At 42.2% G+C, this 16104-nt stretch overlaps 1 long non-coding RNA gene across 3 annotated transcripts; it reads left to right on the top strand.

Moving 5' to 3' along the window:
* Positions 1 to 1299: 1299 nt before the first annotated feature.
* Positions 1300 to 11973, top strand: LOC131821995 (uncharacterized). Of its 3 annotated transcripts, XR_009350046.1 has the most exons (4): positions 1300 to 1444; positions 6088 to 6160; positions 10158 to 10283; positions 11459 to 11973. It is a non-coding gene; the product is annotated as an uncharacterized LOC131821995 (long non-coding RNA). The 3 variants fall into 3 exon arrangements; XR_009350045.1 differs by lacking the exon at positions 10158 to 10283; XR_009350047.1 differs by lacking the exon at positions 11459 to 11973 and having other exon boundaries at positions 10158 to 10439.
* The last annotated feature ends 4131 nt before the right edge of the window (positions 11974 to 16104 follow it).

Here is a 16104-nt window from a genome sequence, read left to right as displayed (position 1 = left end):
AATCTTTTTTAAAAAGGACATGAAAGAAATTCTCCAGGGAGAGGGAAGAGAATAAAGTTCAAAATTAGAATAAGTTCAAATTTAAATTTGTACATCAGAAGCTCTTTCTAACTGCCTCTCTTACACATAATTCTACTAAAATAGCAAACCCAGTAGAGGACAAAATTGTTTGTTTCAAAATACATAGGCTTGGACTTTTGTGATGTCGATAGAAAATTACCCAGTTGCCTCCATTAATTGGTTAGAATTTTGAGAGGAAGCTTGTGTATAGAAACGGGGATTTCTAGTGAAAGACCCGCGGATCCCCTTACCCAAGAATCCAACACTGCCACTGGATGCAAACAGCAAGAGGTTTATTGTCACGCAGGTACCGGCGGGTGGTCGGCAGCTCCAGCTAACCGAGCACACCAGGCTGGGGTAGTGCAGGATTTTTATGGACAAACAAGTTTCGGGAGGGGCTGAGCTGACTGATTGATAGTTTGAACAGGCATACTTGGCGTCAGTGGAGTGGATCAGGGGACCCACGTGCGAAAGCAGACAAAGCAATCTTACAGAAGCAGAACTGGCCGGTTAGCCCACGCATGCGAATGAAAGCACTATCAGGATATTGAAGGCCTGGTTACTATCAAGCCAAGGCCATTTTCCCTTTAATGAGGTCCTAACATAAAGACAATTGGGAGTCTCTCCTGGTGAAATGTTACATTCCTGCTATCAAACGTAAGGTAACTTCTTTGTTGTAAATCTCAAGGACATTTGCAAACCAAGGGAGACTCCTACCCTGCAGGACTGTGATTTCTGCAAGTTAACTATTTATAATGCTACACATATGGAGGGGAGCGGGTGAAGGGGGGGGGGTGCAAGGCGCCAGCTTTTGCTTTGTCCTCAGCCAGCCTCTTGCTCCTTAGAGTTGAGGGTTTAAGCAATTTTTCATTTCTTAGCAAAGCATTAGAAGCATTATTATACAGAAGCCAGAAACAGCTGGGTTAAACACAGATTTTCGCTATTCGTTATCCTGTTATGCTGCTTGCTGACTCCCTTATCTATCGTCAGCTAGCTACAGTTTCTCAGTTAGCATAAGCTGGTTATAAAAAGAATGTTAAAACTTATAGGCTATAGTATAATTCTGACCTGGGGTCCTTCACTAGCACCGAGGGGCCAACAAACTGGAGGACGCTAACACTGCCTGCAATCTAGCAGCAAATCTCTGAGGTCACACGCTGATTTTGGATGGTCGCCTTTTCCCTCGGGGAGGGTACGACTGTTCAAAGTGAATGTGTGGGGGGAGGGACAAGATGGCGGGGGAGTAGGAGGAGGCGCCTTTTCAGCCTGTACCCCAAAGTGAGCTGATTACCTACCAAAGAACTCCGATCACCCATGAAATCAGCCTGAGATCAGAATTATACACGTCTGGATCTCTATAGGGGCAGAAGACACCAGTGGGCAGGTAAAGCGAAATGGGAACGGTGGCGGACTGATACCGGAAGATAATCAAAAGGAGGAGGAAGCCACCAGAGGCGACCGGTTGGAAAGTAATACCCCAATACAAGCGAGAGTGCCCTGTGTCTGGGGACCAGCGTTAACATGGAGACTGGTTGAAAGCACTCCAAAAGAGCAAAGGATCGCGGGGGGGAAATTGTGGGAATCTGGGCGGCTAGGGACAGGGGCTTAAGTCCCCGGTCCCAGGACAGCCTCCCTGGCGCTGAGGCAGAGAGAGTGCGGCAGAGAAACCAGCTCTTGGTCCCTAAGCCACCAGCGCGCCCGAGAATGCGTGGGTTCTAGTTCCTGTGAGGGGATGGGAGCCACGCCGGTGGGCAGAACTCGCGAGCCCTACCACAAAGCTTGAGATACACGCCCATGTCCCTCATGCTCCCCTGAGTTACAAAGGCCCAGCCGGCGCTCTTTGACCCGCGCCATTGTTTCAAAGCCTAAGCCGAGAGCCCCAAACTCTCCCGACAGAGGTGCGAAAAAGCCCAGCCTGGTGCTTACGGACCAGCACCCCGTTCTCAGTGCCCGAGATGCGCGCCCCCTCTGAAAGAGGTGCGCGCAAGCCAGGCACTCCCAGCCCGGGCCAGCGGCAAAATCTCAGTGTGGGATCACTGCTTGGAACCTCTCTGGCGATTGGGAGCTCCCAGACAGCTGCCACTGCCTTGGCTTTGGGTACAAGCAAAAGACCCTGCGCCCCCAGAGGTCTGCAACTTGGAACCTGTTCTGCCAGTGGCCAAGGGGGAACTTATTTAGGCTCTGCACCCAGACTGATGCTTCTCTCTGAGAGGGAGATCAGGGTGTGGTTTGTTTTCCTCTAAAACTACAAAAACCATCAAAGGCGGTCAAGGTGAGAGGGAAAAAAAAGTGAACAAGCATTAAAACCGCCAGAGAACAAAAGCCTGAAAAAAACCAGTTTCCTCAGTGCCCACCCCCTTGAGGGGGGTGGGAGGACTTAACTCAGGAAACATCATTGACTGACAACCCACGTGTCAGGCCCCTCCCCCAGAAAACAAACCAAGAAAGAAAAAATAAGAGGAAAAAAAAAAAAAGGACTACAAGAGAACAACCACTACTTCATGGGAAAACTTGTATTGTTCACTTGTTCCCACTATTCCGGTTCATTTTTTTTTTTTTTTTTTTACACATAGGTAATTTTTTTAACCTATTTACCATCACAGCGAGTTGTACAGTACATCAAATTCCATAATACCTTTCTAACCTGAATTTTTTGATACATACACCTATGTTTTTCTTTTGCATTTTTATTTTTTGAATTCCTTTTTTTAAATTTAGTTTAGTTTATTCCTTTTTATTTTTATCCTCTAATATTCATATAGAGTTAAACTTCAAAGTAATCCCCTTTCCCCAATCAATACTACCCCTATAGGTAAACCAATTTTTAATCCCCTTTATCTTAGGAAAGTTGAGTCCTTTAACAAAGATATCAAGATACATCCAGGAAGAATCAAAACAACCTTCCTCACACACACTGAGAATTTATGAGAACTCTCCCATCTTCTTCCACCAGTGTTTCTGTGTTTTTTGTGTTTGTCCTGATAGCATATAAATTTTACACTTGTGGTTCTTTTTGACGAGGTTCTTTCTTTATTTGCATATATATATATATACACATATATATATATATACATATACATATATATATATTTCTCTTGTCATATACTTGTATCGGTCTTTTTATCTCTTTTTGTTTGTCTACTTCATAAATCTTACCTTGGGGCCCATCTGGGCTGAAACTTCTTTTTCATCTTCCCTTTCTTTCCTCTCTCTCTCTCTCTTTTTTTCTTCTTTTCTTTTTTTTTTTTTTCTTTTGTCTCTCGTTTGGGTGGGAATCCTGATTGCTCAAAGTGAATGTGTATATTTGAAGAGAGGACCTCAAGACCTCTGGAAGTCTGCATGCCTCATTCACTGGGCAGGGGACTTCCTGCTTCAGGTATTTGCACAATAGACTCCAGTTAAAGTCCACCTTCAGCTACGAGTCAAAGCCATGATTGTTAAGAACACAGAATAGGGTCCTACGTAGCATACACGATGTGACCAATAGGCATCAATGGTCACTCAAGGGTTCTGGTACATTGTTATCCTCCAGTAGATTATAGAGGTAAAAAACATCTGAAAGAAGGATGAATACCCAACTTTTGTAGCAACATGGATGGGACTGGAAGAGATTATGCTGAGTGAAATAATTCAAGCAGAGAGAGTCAATGATCATAGGGTTTCCCTTATTTGTGGAGCATAACAAATAGCATGGAGGACAAGGGGAGATGGAGAGGAGAAGGGAGTTGAGGGAAATTGGAAGGGGAGGTGAAACATGAGACTATGGACTCTGAAAAACAATCTAAGGATTTAGAAGGGGTGGGGAGGAGGTAGGGGGGACGAGGTGGTGGGTATTGGGGAGGGCATGTATTGCATGGAGCACTGGGTGTGATGCAAAAACAATGGATACTGTTACACTGAAAAGAAATAAAAAATAAAAAAAAATTTAAAAAAAAATCTGAAAGTTTCCCAGGAAGCAGTGGGTTTTGTTTTGTTTTGTTTTGTTTTGTTTTTTAGAAAGAGGAGGAGGATGGGTCACTAGACTTTAAGAGGTCATGAATAAAGCAGGAGAGATAGGAACTGAATCATAAACTTTTGTCATTAGCTTGGCAGGAGTTGAGGTATAGGGTCCCAAGTCTGCATGGAGGTGGGTAGGTCACAGGGAGATAGTGAGGTTAGTACTTCGAAGGGGAGCTGGCATGTGGGCTTGGGTATCAAGAAATCACCAATGTAATTAAGTGGGATAACCATGTTTGTAGTTTGTGTGTGTGTGTGTGTGTGTGTGTGTGAATTCTTCATAGCTGGGGATACTGAGTTAGATGGTTATTGATCCCCTATCCAATTCCAACATTCCTAGTATTCATGACTTCTCTGGCTCAAATATTAGCAATGGCTATGGAGAGAAGGGTTAGACCCAAAAGCATGGAGCACAGTGTATAGAAAGTTTCTCCCAAGCCTGAAAGAAGGCTTTATCAGTATATTTTTGTCTACTCAGCCAGCTATACCAAACACAGGCTGGGGGGCTTAAATGACAGAAATATATTTTCTCACAGATCTGGAGGCCAGAAGTTCCAGATCAAGGTGCCAGCAAGGTTGGTCTCCAGTGAGCCTTTTCTTGTTGGTGTATAGATCACTGTCTTTTCAACTGTGCCCTCAGGTGACCTCTTCTCTGTGGGCCCCCAGATGGGAGGTAGGGGGAGTGCTTTCATGTGTTTCCCCCTTATGAGGACACCAGTCCTAGCAGATTAGGACTCCCGTGACCTCACCAAGCCTTCAGTACCTCCTTCTAGGTAGGCCCTATCTCCAGATGCAGTCACACTGGAGATTAGGAATTCTATATATGACTTTTGTGGGGACACAATTCAGTCGATAACAATTAGTACAGGAGAAAAACCATGGAGAGAATTCTAGAGGAGTCACACGGTGATGTTATAAGGTAAGTGGGTATAAAAGAGCACCTCTGAAGTCCAATAGGTCATTAGAGCTAGAGGCCGACAGGAAAGTCCCGTACGTGCCACAGTTTTGAGTTTGATGCAAGCGCAACTCTGAAGGGAAGATATTTGGGAGGCCTTAGCCAACCACTACTTCTAGCCAGGGGTGATTCTGGAGGGAATATCTCTCAGAGTGCTGCCTAGAATCAAGACTTTGGGGTTGGAAAAGTGCCACTCCCAAAGCTGGAGAAGGATGGTGCTGTAAGTTACTTGAAGAGTACTGTTCTGGGAGATAGGAGATCTGGGGTGTCCTCTTTGTTCTGCTGCTGACCAGATGTGAAAATGCAGGTTAACTCCCTAACCATCTCAGTTCTACCACCATGGGCTGCTGTCATGTGTCCCAAGCCCCAGAGTTAGTTTTATCCATAACCAGAAGCCGGTCTTTTAGTTCCCAATCTCTTAATCGGGCTGATCGTCATAATATATAGCGGACACGTGACAGCCACAGGGGAGAAGTAAGGGTTGTCTTCCCCTCAGGGAGAGTGGAAAGGCTCTAGGAGAGGGCATACCAGTAGGCCAAAGGCAGCCAGTGCCGGGGAGTGGAGCCACGGGGAAGAGTGTGCTGATGACAGCCTTGTGGAGGGAGGGCAGAAAGAGCCACCACCATGACACTTGAGTTATATAGATCGAGCTTGGGGACAGAGAAGGGATCAGGGCACGGTAGAGCAGCAGCTGGCAAAGTGATTCCGTTGAGCTTAAGCTCATAGTGCCTTAGCGAATTAGAATGGGAAATACCTTGCTATTGTCTGTGACTCTGTGATTGTGTGAGTATGAGTGACAGAGTGGGGACAAAGAGAGAGGGAGAGAGAATACATTAAATTTTAAAGAAGGACAATAAGGGATGCCTGGGTAGCTTACTCAGTTAAGCATCTACCTTTGGTTCAGGTCTTGATCCCAGGGTCCTGGGATTGAATCCCATACCAGGCTCTAGTGGGGGGCCTGCCTTCCCTCTGCCTGCTGCTCCCCTTGCTTGTGATCTCTCTCTTCCTCTGCAACAAATAATAGTAAAAAATAAACAAGGGCGATAAGTTATGTTTACTTTTGTTTCTGATGCCAGACATAGGTTCAGAGGATTGAAGAGGGAGATCCAAGGAGCTAGCCTCTCAAGAGGAGTGAATACCTAGTCACTGGTAAGACCCCTGGTCCTGCAATACAATATGGCTCCTGTGATCTGGGTCCTGTTAAACGCCTCTCGCCATCCTTAACCCGATAGTTTGATTCTTCATTGCGTTCAGTGTGGGGAACTGGGAGAAGCTATGACACTTGGCGCTTTGTGGGGGAATTTTAGTAGTATAAATAGCAATAGTCATCAGTTCTGGAGCACTTCCATGAATCTGCTGCAGGCACTGTGCTGTGACCTGGGTTTAGAGCAGTGAGATAAACATAGAAATAGATGTGGGCTCTGTTTCCAAGAAGCTGAAACCCACTATTCTCCTTGTCCCCTTCCCATTCTGTCTTCTTCAGCCCTTGTGCAATCCCACCAAGCAGGAAGCTTGCTTCTCCCCCTCCTTCTGCTGCTCCCCCTGCTTGTGCTCTCATTCTCTCTCTCTATGTGTCAAGTAAATAAATCAAATGTTTTAAAAAATTATTTAAAAAGGCAAAACAAATAACCATTTTGCTAGAGTGATTTTCTGAATGCAGTTATGGGCAGTGCTGGGTACTGAAGAAGATGCTCTGCTGACCAGAGGAGTGGGGAAATTACAGAACAAATTCCACAGGTCATTGAATATATCACTTTCATCACCCCACCCATAGCACTCATTAATCTCTATCCCAGCCAATCTGTTGGTTATAAAAATGAGCTTTCTCCAAACTGACAGGCAGTTCTCATTTTAGCAATGTAAATCATTCTGATCTTTATCACTAATGTGATCTAATCCTGTCTAGTAAAGAAAGCTTGAGAGTTCTATAGCTCTGTAAACATTTACGAAAAACAATGGACTCAACTCTAATTACTTTTTAACTAACTTGACTTGCCAAGGGAAGGAGAAAGTAAATATTAGAAATCCTACCACTAAGCTCAAGTTGCAAGTTATACCTGCCAAGATGTGGTTCAAAATATAAGTAGCCAGTCTCCTTAGAAGCCTTTTACCTTCTTATATCTGTTATGTTGGGTAAATGAGTAGTTACTAGAACAGTGATCGCAATTCAGCTTACCCTCAGAAGTATAAATAGATTACATGTTTATCCCGGTAACTGGACACTGATATAGAATTATTCACTGGCTGATTCCTAGATCAGAAACCACAAAAAATTTTTCTTTTTTATGGAAGTATGGCTGTTACAATAGTCTCACCTGTACCACATAGTGATTGACTTAACTACTCTATACGTTACAGCTCTAGATGTAACATTTTAATAAAACAACAATATCCTTGATGGTATCATGGAAATGTAAATGCCTTGTGCACTTTTCTTAATGTGTATAATTACCTAAACATCATAGTAAGTGAATCAAGGCCATTGTCAAGCTTCCGTCAGGAGAGTCCTTAACTAGAGGGATTTCCCATTGCTCTCAGGATGATAAGCTCTGAGTTACAGGTTCCATTAGTTGGCCACACACATTTGGAGCCTTGTGGACTTTCTGACAGCTGAGCAGCATATCTCTGTTTCAAGCATTGTGATCCCTGTTCTTACTGCAACAGTGACAGTTGTCACTTTTCCTGTGACCCCTGTCTTTAGGAAAGTGTCTGACTCAGAAATTCGAATCAGTACCCCCCAAAGGGATTTTCAGGAGAACCACCTCAAAGATGATCACCTGAGATACTGTCAAGAAAAAAAAAAAAACTGAAATTCTAAGCAACATCCATAATAAGTCTTTTCATGTTGATAAGGAAAGATTTTCCCCTAAATACCAGATAGGCTCCATGAAAGTGAGATCTTTACCTGTTTTGTTCACCGTGTCACCAGTCCCTAGAAGAGAGCCCAAGACATCACTCAAGATTAGGTTGCTTTGAATGAATCAAATGAATTAATGAACTGTGGCCTTTGATAGTGAGGTAGTTTATGGTCCTTAGGCAAGAGATGGGATTTGTGTTGGGATTTCAAGAATGGAAGGGGCCCAAGAGAAAATGGAGAAGCTAAATGTGAAAGTATGCAATTTATTGACTGGAGTAGGTCTGAATACATTTCAAACATAATTAAACTATGGCTGTGGGTCTATATGGGTTTTCATAATTTTCCCTTGAAAATGTTAGGCATACAGATGTCATCTCCAGTGAATTCTCCTTGTCCGTATACAGAATCACCAAAAAAGAAAAAAAAAAAGGCATTCTGACTGTCCTCAACCCATCCACTCCAGGATTGTAACTCTTTTTTCCCTTTTTCTTTCTGACATCATGGACTTTCCAGTTGACCTCTCCCATCTTGGGTCCCACTTTCATTAGCTGTAGAAGTCATGCGATGTTTGCGATGTGAGGGTGGCAATATTCTCTGACCTTTGATTACAATATGTCTTTGAAAGCCAGTGTTTATTCTGCTTTTACAGTATTTCTCCATTTGAACTGGCCACCTTTTAAGTGGTCATTAGCCACATGTGGCTACTAGCCATGGGACTTGGACAGCAGAGGTGTGGAAAGTCGCACATTCTTCCACTCAAAGGATATTGTGAGTTATGCTACATCTTTTTTTTTAAGTGTCTTTTTTAGGTATTTAAATTCAATTAACCATTAGATAGTACATCATTGGTTTCAGAGAATTTAGTAACTCATCAGTTGTGGATAACGCTTGGTGCTCATCACATCACGTGTCCTCTTTAATGCCTATCACCCAGTTACTCCATGTCTCCCACTCCCCTCCCCCCCCAGCAACCCTCAGTTTGTTTCCTATAGTTAAAGGTGCCTCATGGTTTGTCTACCTTTCTGATGACTCCCATTCAGTTTTCCCTCCCTTCCCTCTGATCCTCTGTACTACATCTTAATCTCAACAGTAAAGTCAAGCAGTGGTAGTAATTCAGTCATGGAGTCATGCATATTCTAAATCTGATGAGATGGATTCCTATACCGCCTTTGTCTCTGCTAGAGCGCTTACATTTGTTATATTATTGCTGCTATGTTCATGTTTCTCGTTCACTGAATGTCTGATAAAAGAATTAGTAAAATGTATGACTGCAGAAAATACAATGGTCATGGATGATGAAGATTTTCTCCTTGACCAGACTTGAGTCAAGTTCCTCTGAGTCCTCTTTCTGTGAGCCTTGATCTCAGGCTCCGCCCACTTAGCCCAGTTTTAGCAAGAAACCTGCTTAGTCAATTTTTCAGCAATCTCCTATCCTACTCTTGATATCTGATCAAATTCCTTATCTCTCACCCTTGGTATCTTACCACTCTTTTTTTTTTTTAAAGATTTATTTATTTTGACAGAGAGAGAGCCTGAGCAGGGGGACTAGCAGAGGGAGAGAGAGAACCAGACTCCCCACTGAGCAGCAAGCCCAATGCCAGGCTTGATCCTGGGATCAGATCATGACCTAAGCCAAAGCCAGAGAGTTAACCAACTGAGCCACCCAGGTGCTTCAGTATCTATAACGCTTAATATCTGATCAAATCCCTTATTCCCAGGGCACCTGGTTGGTGCAGTTGGTTGAACGTTTGACTCTTGGTTCTGCTCTGGTCATGATCTCACGGTCCTGAGATTAAGCCTCACCTCAGGCTCTATGCTCAGTGAAGAGTCTGATTAAAATTCTCTTTCCCTCTCCCTCTACCCCTATCCCTGCTCCCTCTTTCTAAAATTTATTAATAAGTCTTTTAAAAAATTCCTTATCCCCTGCTCTCAATAGTTTATGACCTTCCTTCAACAATATTAATGTCCAGATGGTTTAGCCAGAATCCCTTCACCCTTACCCTTGATGTTCCATCTTAATTTTACATTCAGTCACCCCTACCATGCTCTTTACCTATAAATCTCCATTTGTCTGAGCTGAGCCAGATTTCTCTCCCATACTATAAAATAAAATCCCATCGTAGTAGCATCCCTTGAATAAAATCTTCCTTACTGTCTTTAATGGGTGTCACAAATTTTTTTTTCTTTAACAGTCAGGAGGGTACTAATGGAGTACCATGACAAAAGGCCTAACTTCCTATAATGGACATTTCTGGGTTTACCTGACAAATACTCTTTTTCTCTTCTAAGGAAAATTTCCAGTTCTCAGTATAACTGCCCACTGGCCCAGGGGTGGACAAGTGAGTCAGATGAGACCAAAATGAAAATTCTGTTGAGACACTGGACCTTGAGGATTCAAGCCAAGGACGAAAAAGTGTTGGTACTCCATTATTCTGATGGTCCATTAACTCTTGCTTTTTTGGTTCCTGTGTCTATCACAGCCCCTGCCTTTTTGAAGATAATGACCACTCATCTGAGTACACAGTTCACAGAATCCCTTTGCAGTGGCCCATGCGGGCCAAGGTAGTAGAGCATAATAGATCTCTGTAAGTTTTTAAAATATGTCTTTGTCCCTGTTGCCCATGGCCATTAAAAACAAAAGGTCGGGGGTAGGCAAATATTGGAAAAGGTGAAGTTATAGCTGCTCACTGATTTTGTGATTGGTAGAGAGAAAGCAACACATACATACAGGGCCAGTGGGTGAGTGGAGGAAACATCTTTGGCTCTAGGAGGAATGGGGGAAGGAGAAATATTAATAATCTTTGTCTTTGGAACTGCCCCTGAAGACTTCCCCACACAGGAAAATGACCTAGTGTGACTCTCCTAAACTTCGGCAAGCCCCTTAAATTTAACTGACATCTAGATCTGATACTCCCTGCTGGATAACTCTGATCATTATTTGGTTGTTACTTATTTTATTTTAAAATTATTTTTAAAGAAAATTTTAATCTAAATACAATTAATTAACATATAATACTAGTTTCAGACATACAGGTTAGTGATTCATCAGTCTTTTATAACACTCAGTGCTCACTGTATCACATGCCTTCCTTAATGCCCATCACCCAGTTACCCCATCCACCCATCCCCCTCCCCTCCAAGAACCCTCAGTTTGTTTCCTGTGATTAAGAGTCTCTTCTGAGGGGTACCTGGCTGGCTCAGTGGGTTAAGGCCTCTGCCTTCAACTCAGGTTATGACCTCAGGGTCCTGGGATCGAGCCCCGCATCAGGCTCTCTGCTCTCTGGGGAGTCTGAGTCCTCCTCTCTCTCTCTTCCTGCCTCTCTGCCTACTTGTGATCTCTGTTTGTCAAATAAGTAAATAAAAATCTTTTTTTTTTTTAAGTCTCTTCTGGTTTGTCTCCCTCTTTGACTTCATCTTGTTTTATTTTTTTCCTTTCCTCCCCTATGATTCTGTTTTATTTCTTAAACTCCACATATGAGTGAGATCATATGATAATTGTCTTTCTCTGACTGACTTATTTCTCTTGGCATAATACCCTGTACTTTCATCCCTGTTGTTGCAAATAATTGCCATTTATTTTAACTCGACAGAGAAGGCCACTAGAAACAGCAGGCTCCTGTCCCTCCATGCAGAACATCTGTCAACAACTATGGACATCTTTTGCTCCCCCATTCCTATGAATGTTGCTCAGTTGTTACATGGCATGGACAAATGCTGCTGGCTGGTGGCATGGACACACTGGACAAGCTTGGCCTTCGGTAAAACAAAGACTGGATTCAATTACTCAAACTGAAACAGGAATGCTTGGATGAACAAGCCTGCCAGGAAGTCCCACTGGAGGTACTCAACCTGTGCCCCTTCCCTCTTTGGACCAAGAACCTGACCTTGAGAGATGAATGGCTTATCCAAGGTTATGGCAAGGTTACACAGAGCTGAAACTAGACACAGGTGTACATGCTTATTGATCAAGGCTGGCTGTGAAATGGAATTGCCTCAAATCTTGATTCTTTTTGCCACTTCTTATTCTCTGACCCTGTTTTTCCATAGTTTAGGATGTAGGAATAATAAAAATATCAGCTAATGGGGTATCCTGACTTTTTGATGTTTTAGTTCTTGTCAGACATTTACCATAATGCTTAGCACATGGATATGTGTGTGCACACACATGCACATGCTTGACACTCAAAAGATTGTTCCCTGATATTAACTTTATCAGTGCACTTTGCATCCACCACCAATTGGCTGTTTTGTCACAAACTGATTAAAGCAGAACTGTCAAGTGAGGAACTTCAAAGCCAAAGCATTAAGTGCTTTGAAAAACCAACACCTGGGAGGGTTTGTCTCAGAATCTGTGATTAGAAGACAGCAAAAAGAGACTTTGGGGACACAGTTCACCCCTTCATGAAGCAGCCATTCAGAACTTTCTCAGAAGGGCTAATGCCTAATCTTCCAAAGACCAGATACAGTCCTTCTGTATCTCTGACTACAGTTTTTAGTTTAAAATCTAATTTATCTGATATGAGAATCACTACCCCAGCCTTCTTTTGAGGCCCATTGGCATTAAAGATGCTTCTCCATCCCTTTACTTTTGTCTCGAAGTATCCGTAGGTTGAAAATGTGTCTCACTCAGACAATATATGGATGGGTCTTGTCATTTTATCCAATCTGCAACCCTGCGCCATTTTATGGATGCATTTAGGCCATTCACATTAAGAGTAATTATTGAGAGATACGTTTTTATTGACATTGTGTTGCCGGTGAAATCTTTGTTTCTATAGGTTTTCTCTATATATTTCTGTTCAATGATGTTCTTGGTTTTTTTCTCTTTTATAGAACACCTTTTAATATTTCGTGCAGTGCTGGCTTGGTGGTAACATATTCTTTTAAACCTTGCCTATCTAGGAAGCTTTTTATCTCTCCATCCATTTTGAATGTCAGTCTTGCTGGATAAAGTATTCTTGGCTGCATGTTCTTCTCATTTAGTTCCCTGAATATATCTTGCCAGCCTTTCTGGCTTGCCAGGTTTCTGTGGACAGGTCTGACGTTATTCCTTTTTTTAAAATTTTTTTTAAGATTTTATTTATTTATTTGACAGAGAGATCACAAATAGGCAGAGAGGCAGGCAGAGAGAGAGGTGGAAGCAGGCTCTCTGCCGAGCAGAGAACCTGATGCGGGGCTCGATCTCAGGACCCTGAGATCATTACCTGAGCCGAAGGCAGAGGCTTAACCCACTGAGCCACCCAGGAGCCCCAGGTCTGACATTATTCTGATGGGCTTTCTTCTGTTCATAAGGAATCTTTTCTGCCTAGCTGCTTTCAAGAGCTCCTGTCTAATATTATGATTCATCAGTTTCACAATCAGGTGTCTTGAAGTCTTAGTAGATTCTATGAACTTGGGGGAAGAATCTTCTGCCTCTAGTACATGAACGCTGGTTCAATTCACCAGATAGAGAAATTTTCATGGAGAATTTGTTCAACTATATCTTCTATCCTTCTTTCTTTCTCCTTCCTCTCAGGGATTCCAATAATTCCTACATTGAAACGTTTCATGATGTCATTTATTTCCCTAATTCTGTTTTCATGGCTTCTAAGCTGTTTGTTCCAGGATTCCTCCTGATCCTTTTTCTCTATCTGTTTGTCCTCCAGATTACTAATTCCATCTTCTGCCTCAGTTACCTTAGCTTTTAGAGAATTTAGATTAGATTGGAACTCATTGAGAACATTGTGAACATCATCCCTGGTGGCTTTCACTTCTGCCCTAATCAATTCCATTTTGTTTTCAATGGCTTTCTCCAAGCTAGCTATTGTCTGGATAATGGTTAGCCTGAATTCCCTTTCCAACATACTGTTTATGTCCATATCCAATAGCTCTGATGGAGAGGGCCCAGTCTCTGAATTTTTCTTCTGTTGGGCATTCCTCCTCCTAGTCATTTTGGTGAGAGATGGCTGAATGGATGTGTAGCTGAATGTATCAACTGTGGTGCAGGCAAGGTGCACTCTAGAATGCTTCTGAGCAATTGAGCGTCCCCACCAAAAAGAAAGAAAAAAGAAAGAGAGAGAGAGAGGGAAAAAAAGAAAGAAAAATAAAAGAAAGAAAAAATAAAAGAGAAGGCCCAGCCCGAATGTAAACCAAATGTAAGGTTTATAAAGTATACAAACAAAAACAGAAAACAAAAAGACTGACAAAAGTAGAAGGGAAGAAAAAATAAATAAAAATAACCCAGTGAAAATGAAGCCCAAGTATAAGATTTATATACTGTCAGAACAAAAAGAAATATACAGAAACACTGACAGAATAAAAAGATGGGAGGGTTGTCATACATTCTCAGTGTGGTTCAGGAAGGTTATTTTGATTCTTCCTGGATGTATCTTGGTATCTTTGTTAAAGGACGCAACTTTCCTGAGATAAGGGGGGATTAAAACTGGTTTACTTATCGGGTGGCACTGATTTGGGAAAAGGGATTTCCTTGAAGCTTATCTCTATATGATTACTTAAAAAGTAAAATTACATTAAAAAATAAAAATATAGAAAAGCAATGGAAAAACACAGGTATATGTATCAAAAAAGTTTAGGTTAAAATGTTATTATGGAATTCGATGTACTGAACATCTCATTGTGATGGTAAATAGTTTAAAAAGTAATATACATAAAAAAGAAAAGAACGAGAATAGTCAGAATGAATTAAAAATAAAAGTTGTATCTATGAAGTAGTGGTGGTTGTCCTCTTGTTTTTGTTTGTTTGTTTTAGCTGGCTTTCTGGGGGAGGGGCCTTCCACGTGCTTTTTCAGGGAGTCTTGCTCACGTTGAGTCCTCCTACCCCCATCAAGGGGTTGGTCTCTGAGGAAACTGGTTTTTCAGGCGTTTTTCCTCTGGAGGTTTTTTTGTTTGTTTTTTCTTCCCTTGGTGGCTTTTGGCGGTTCTTTGGAGGTTTAGAGGAAAGCAAACAGTACCCAGACCTCCATCTCAGAGAGAAGCCTCAGTCTGTTCCCCTCTGTGTGCTCCATGGGCTTAAGTGCCTGTCCCTAATGGCCCAATTCCACCAATTTCCCCCTAAGATCTTTTGCTCTTTTTGAGTGTTTTCAAGCAGACTCCAAGTTAATGCTGGTCCCCAACCACAGGGCACTCTTGTACTGGGGTATTACTTTTCAATGGGTCACTTCTGGTGGCTCTCTCCCCCTTTTGTTTATCTTCTGATATCAGTTTGATGTCCCACTCCACTTTACCTGCCCACTGGCATCTTCTGCCCTGATAGGGATCCAGAAGTGTATAATTCTAATCTCAGGCTGATTTCATGGGTAATCAGAGTTCTTTGGTAGGTAATCAGCTCACTTTATGGGACCCATTGAAACAGCGCCTCCTATTTGTCCATCTTATCTCCTCCACACTCTCCATTCATTCTTAATGTCTCTCTTGCCAGATAAAGGATTCTTGGCTGCATAGTGTTCTTATTTAGTATCCTAAATATGTCTTGCCAGAGGTTTCTACCTTCCCAGGTGTGTGTGGATTGGTGTGACATTATTCTGATGTTCCTCCATCTTTATGGAAGGAATCTCTTCCCCCTAACTGCCCTTAAAATGGTTTCCTTGGTTCTAAAATTTTCAAGTTTTATTATTACATGCCTGGGCATTGGTCAGTTCCCCTTGATTTTGGAAGGGGTCCTGTCTTCCTCTAGGAACTGAGTGCTTATTTCATTCCCTAGATTAGGGAAATTCTTGGCTACAACTTGCTCAAATATATCTTCTAGTCCTCTCTCTCTCTACAGCCCCTCAGAGATGCCAACAATTCTGACACTGGAATGTTTCATGGCATCATTTATTTCTCTAATTCTGTTTTCATGGATTTTAAGCTTTTGTTGCAGGTCACCTCCTGCTACCTATTTTCTATCAGTTTGTCTTCAAGATCGCTAATTTGTTATTCTCACTCATTTGCCCTATCTGGTAGAGTATCTAGATTAGATTGAATAGCATGATAGCAGTTTTAAATTCTGCCAGATTAGCCGTCACTTCTGCCCTTAATGTGTATTTGTTTCCATTAGAAGTTTTCTCCAGCCTGACTGTTGTCTTCATAAATGTTACCCTGAAGTCTGTTTCTGATATTTTGCTTATATCCATATCCATTAGATCTGCAGGAGATGCTATTGTCTCTGGGGTTTTTTTTTTGTTTTTTTTTTTGTTGTTGTTGTTGGGTGTTCCTCCTCCTAGACATTCTATGGAGTTGTGGTTGAGGAGATGTACAG

This window comes from Mustela lutreola, chromosome X, assembly GCF_030435805.1.
Source record: "Mustela lutreola isolate mMusLut2 chromosome X, mMusLut2.pri, whole genome shotgun sequence".
NCBI lineage: Eukaryota > Metazoa > Chordata > Mammalia > Carnivora > Mustelidae > Mustela > Mustela lutreola.
The sequence above is the reverse complement of the archived record's forward strand: the minus strand, read 5'-3'. Positions and strand labels throughout refer to the sequence as shown.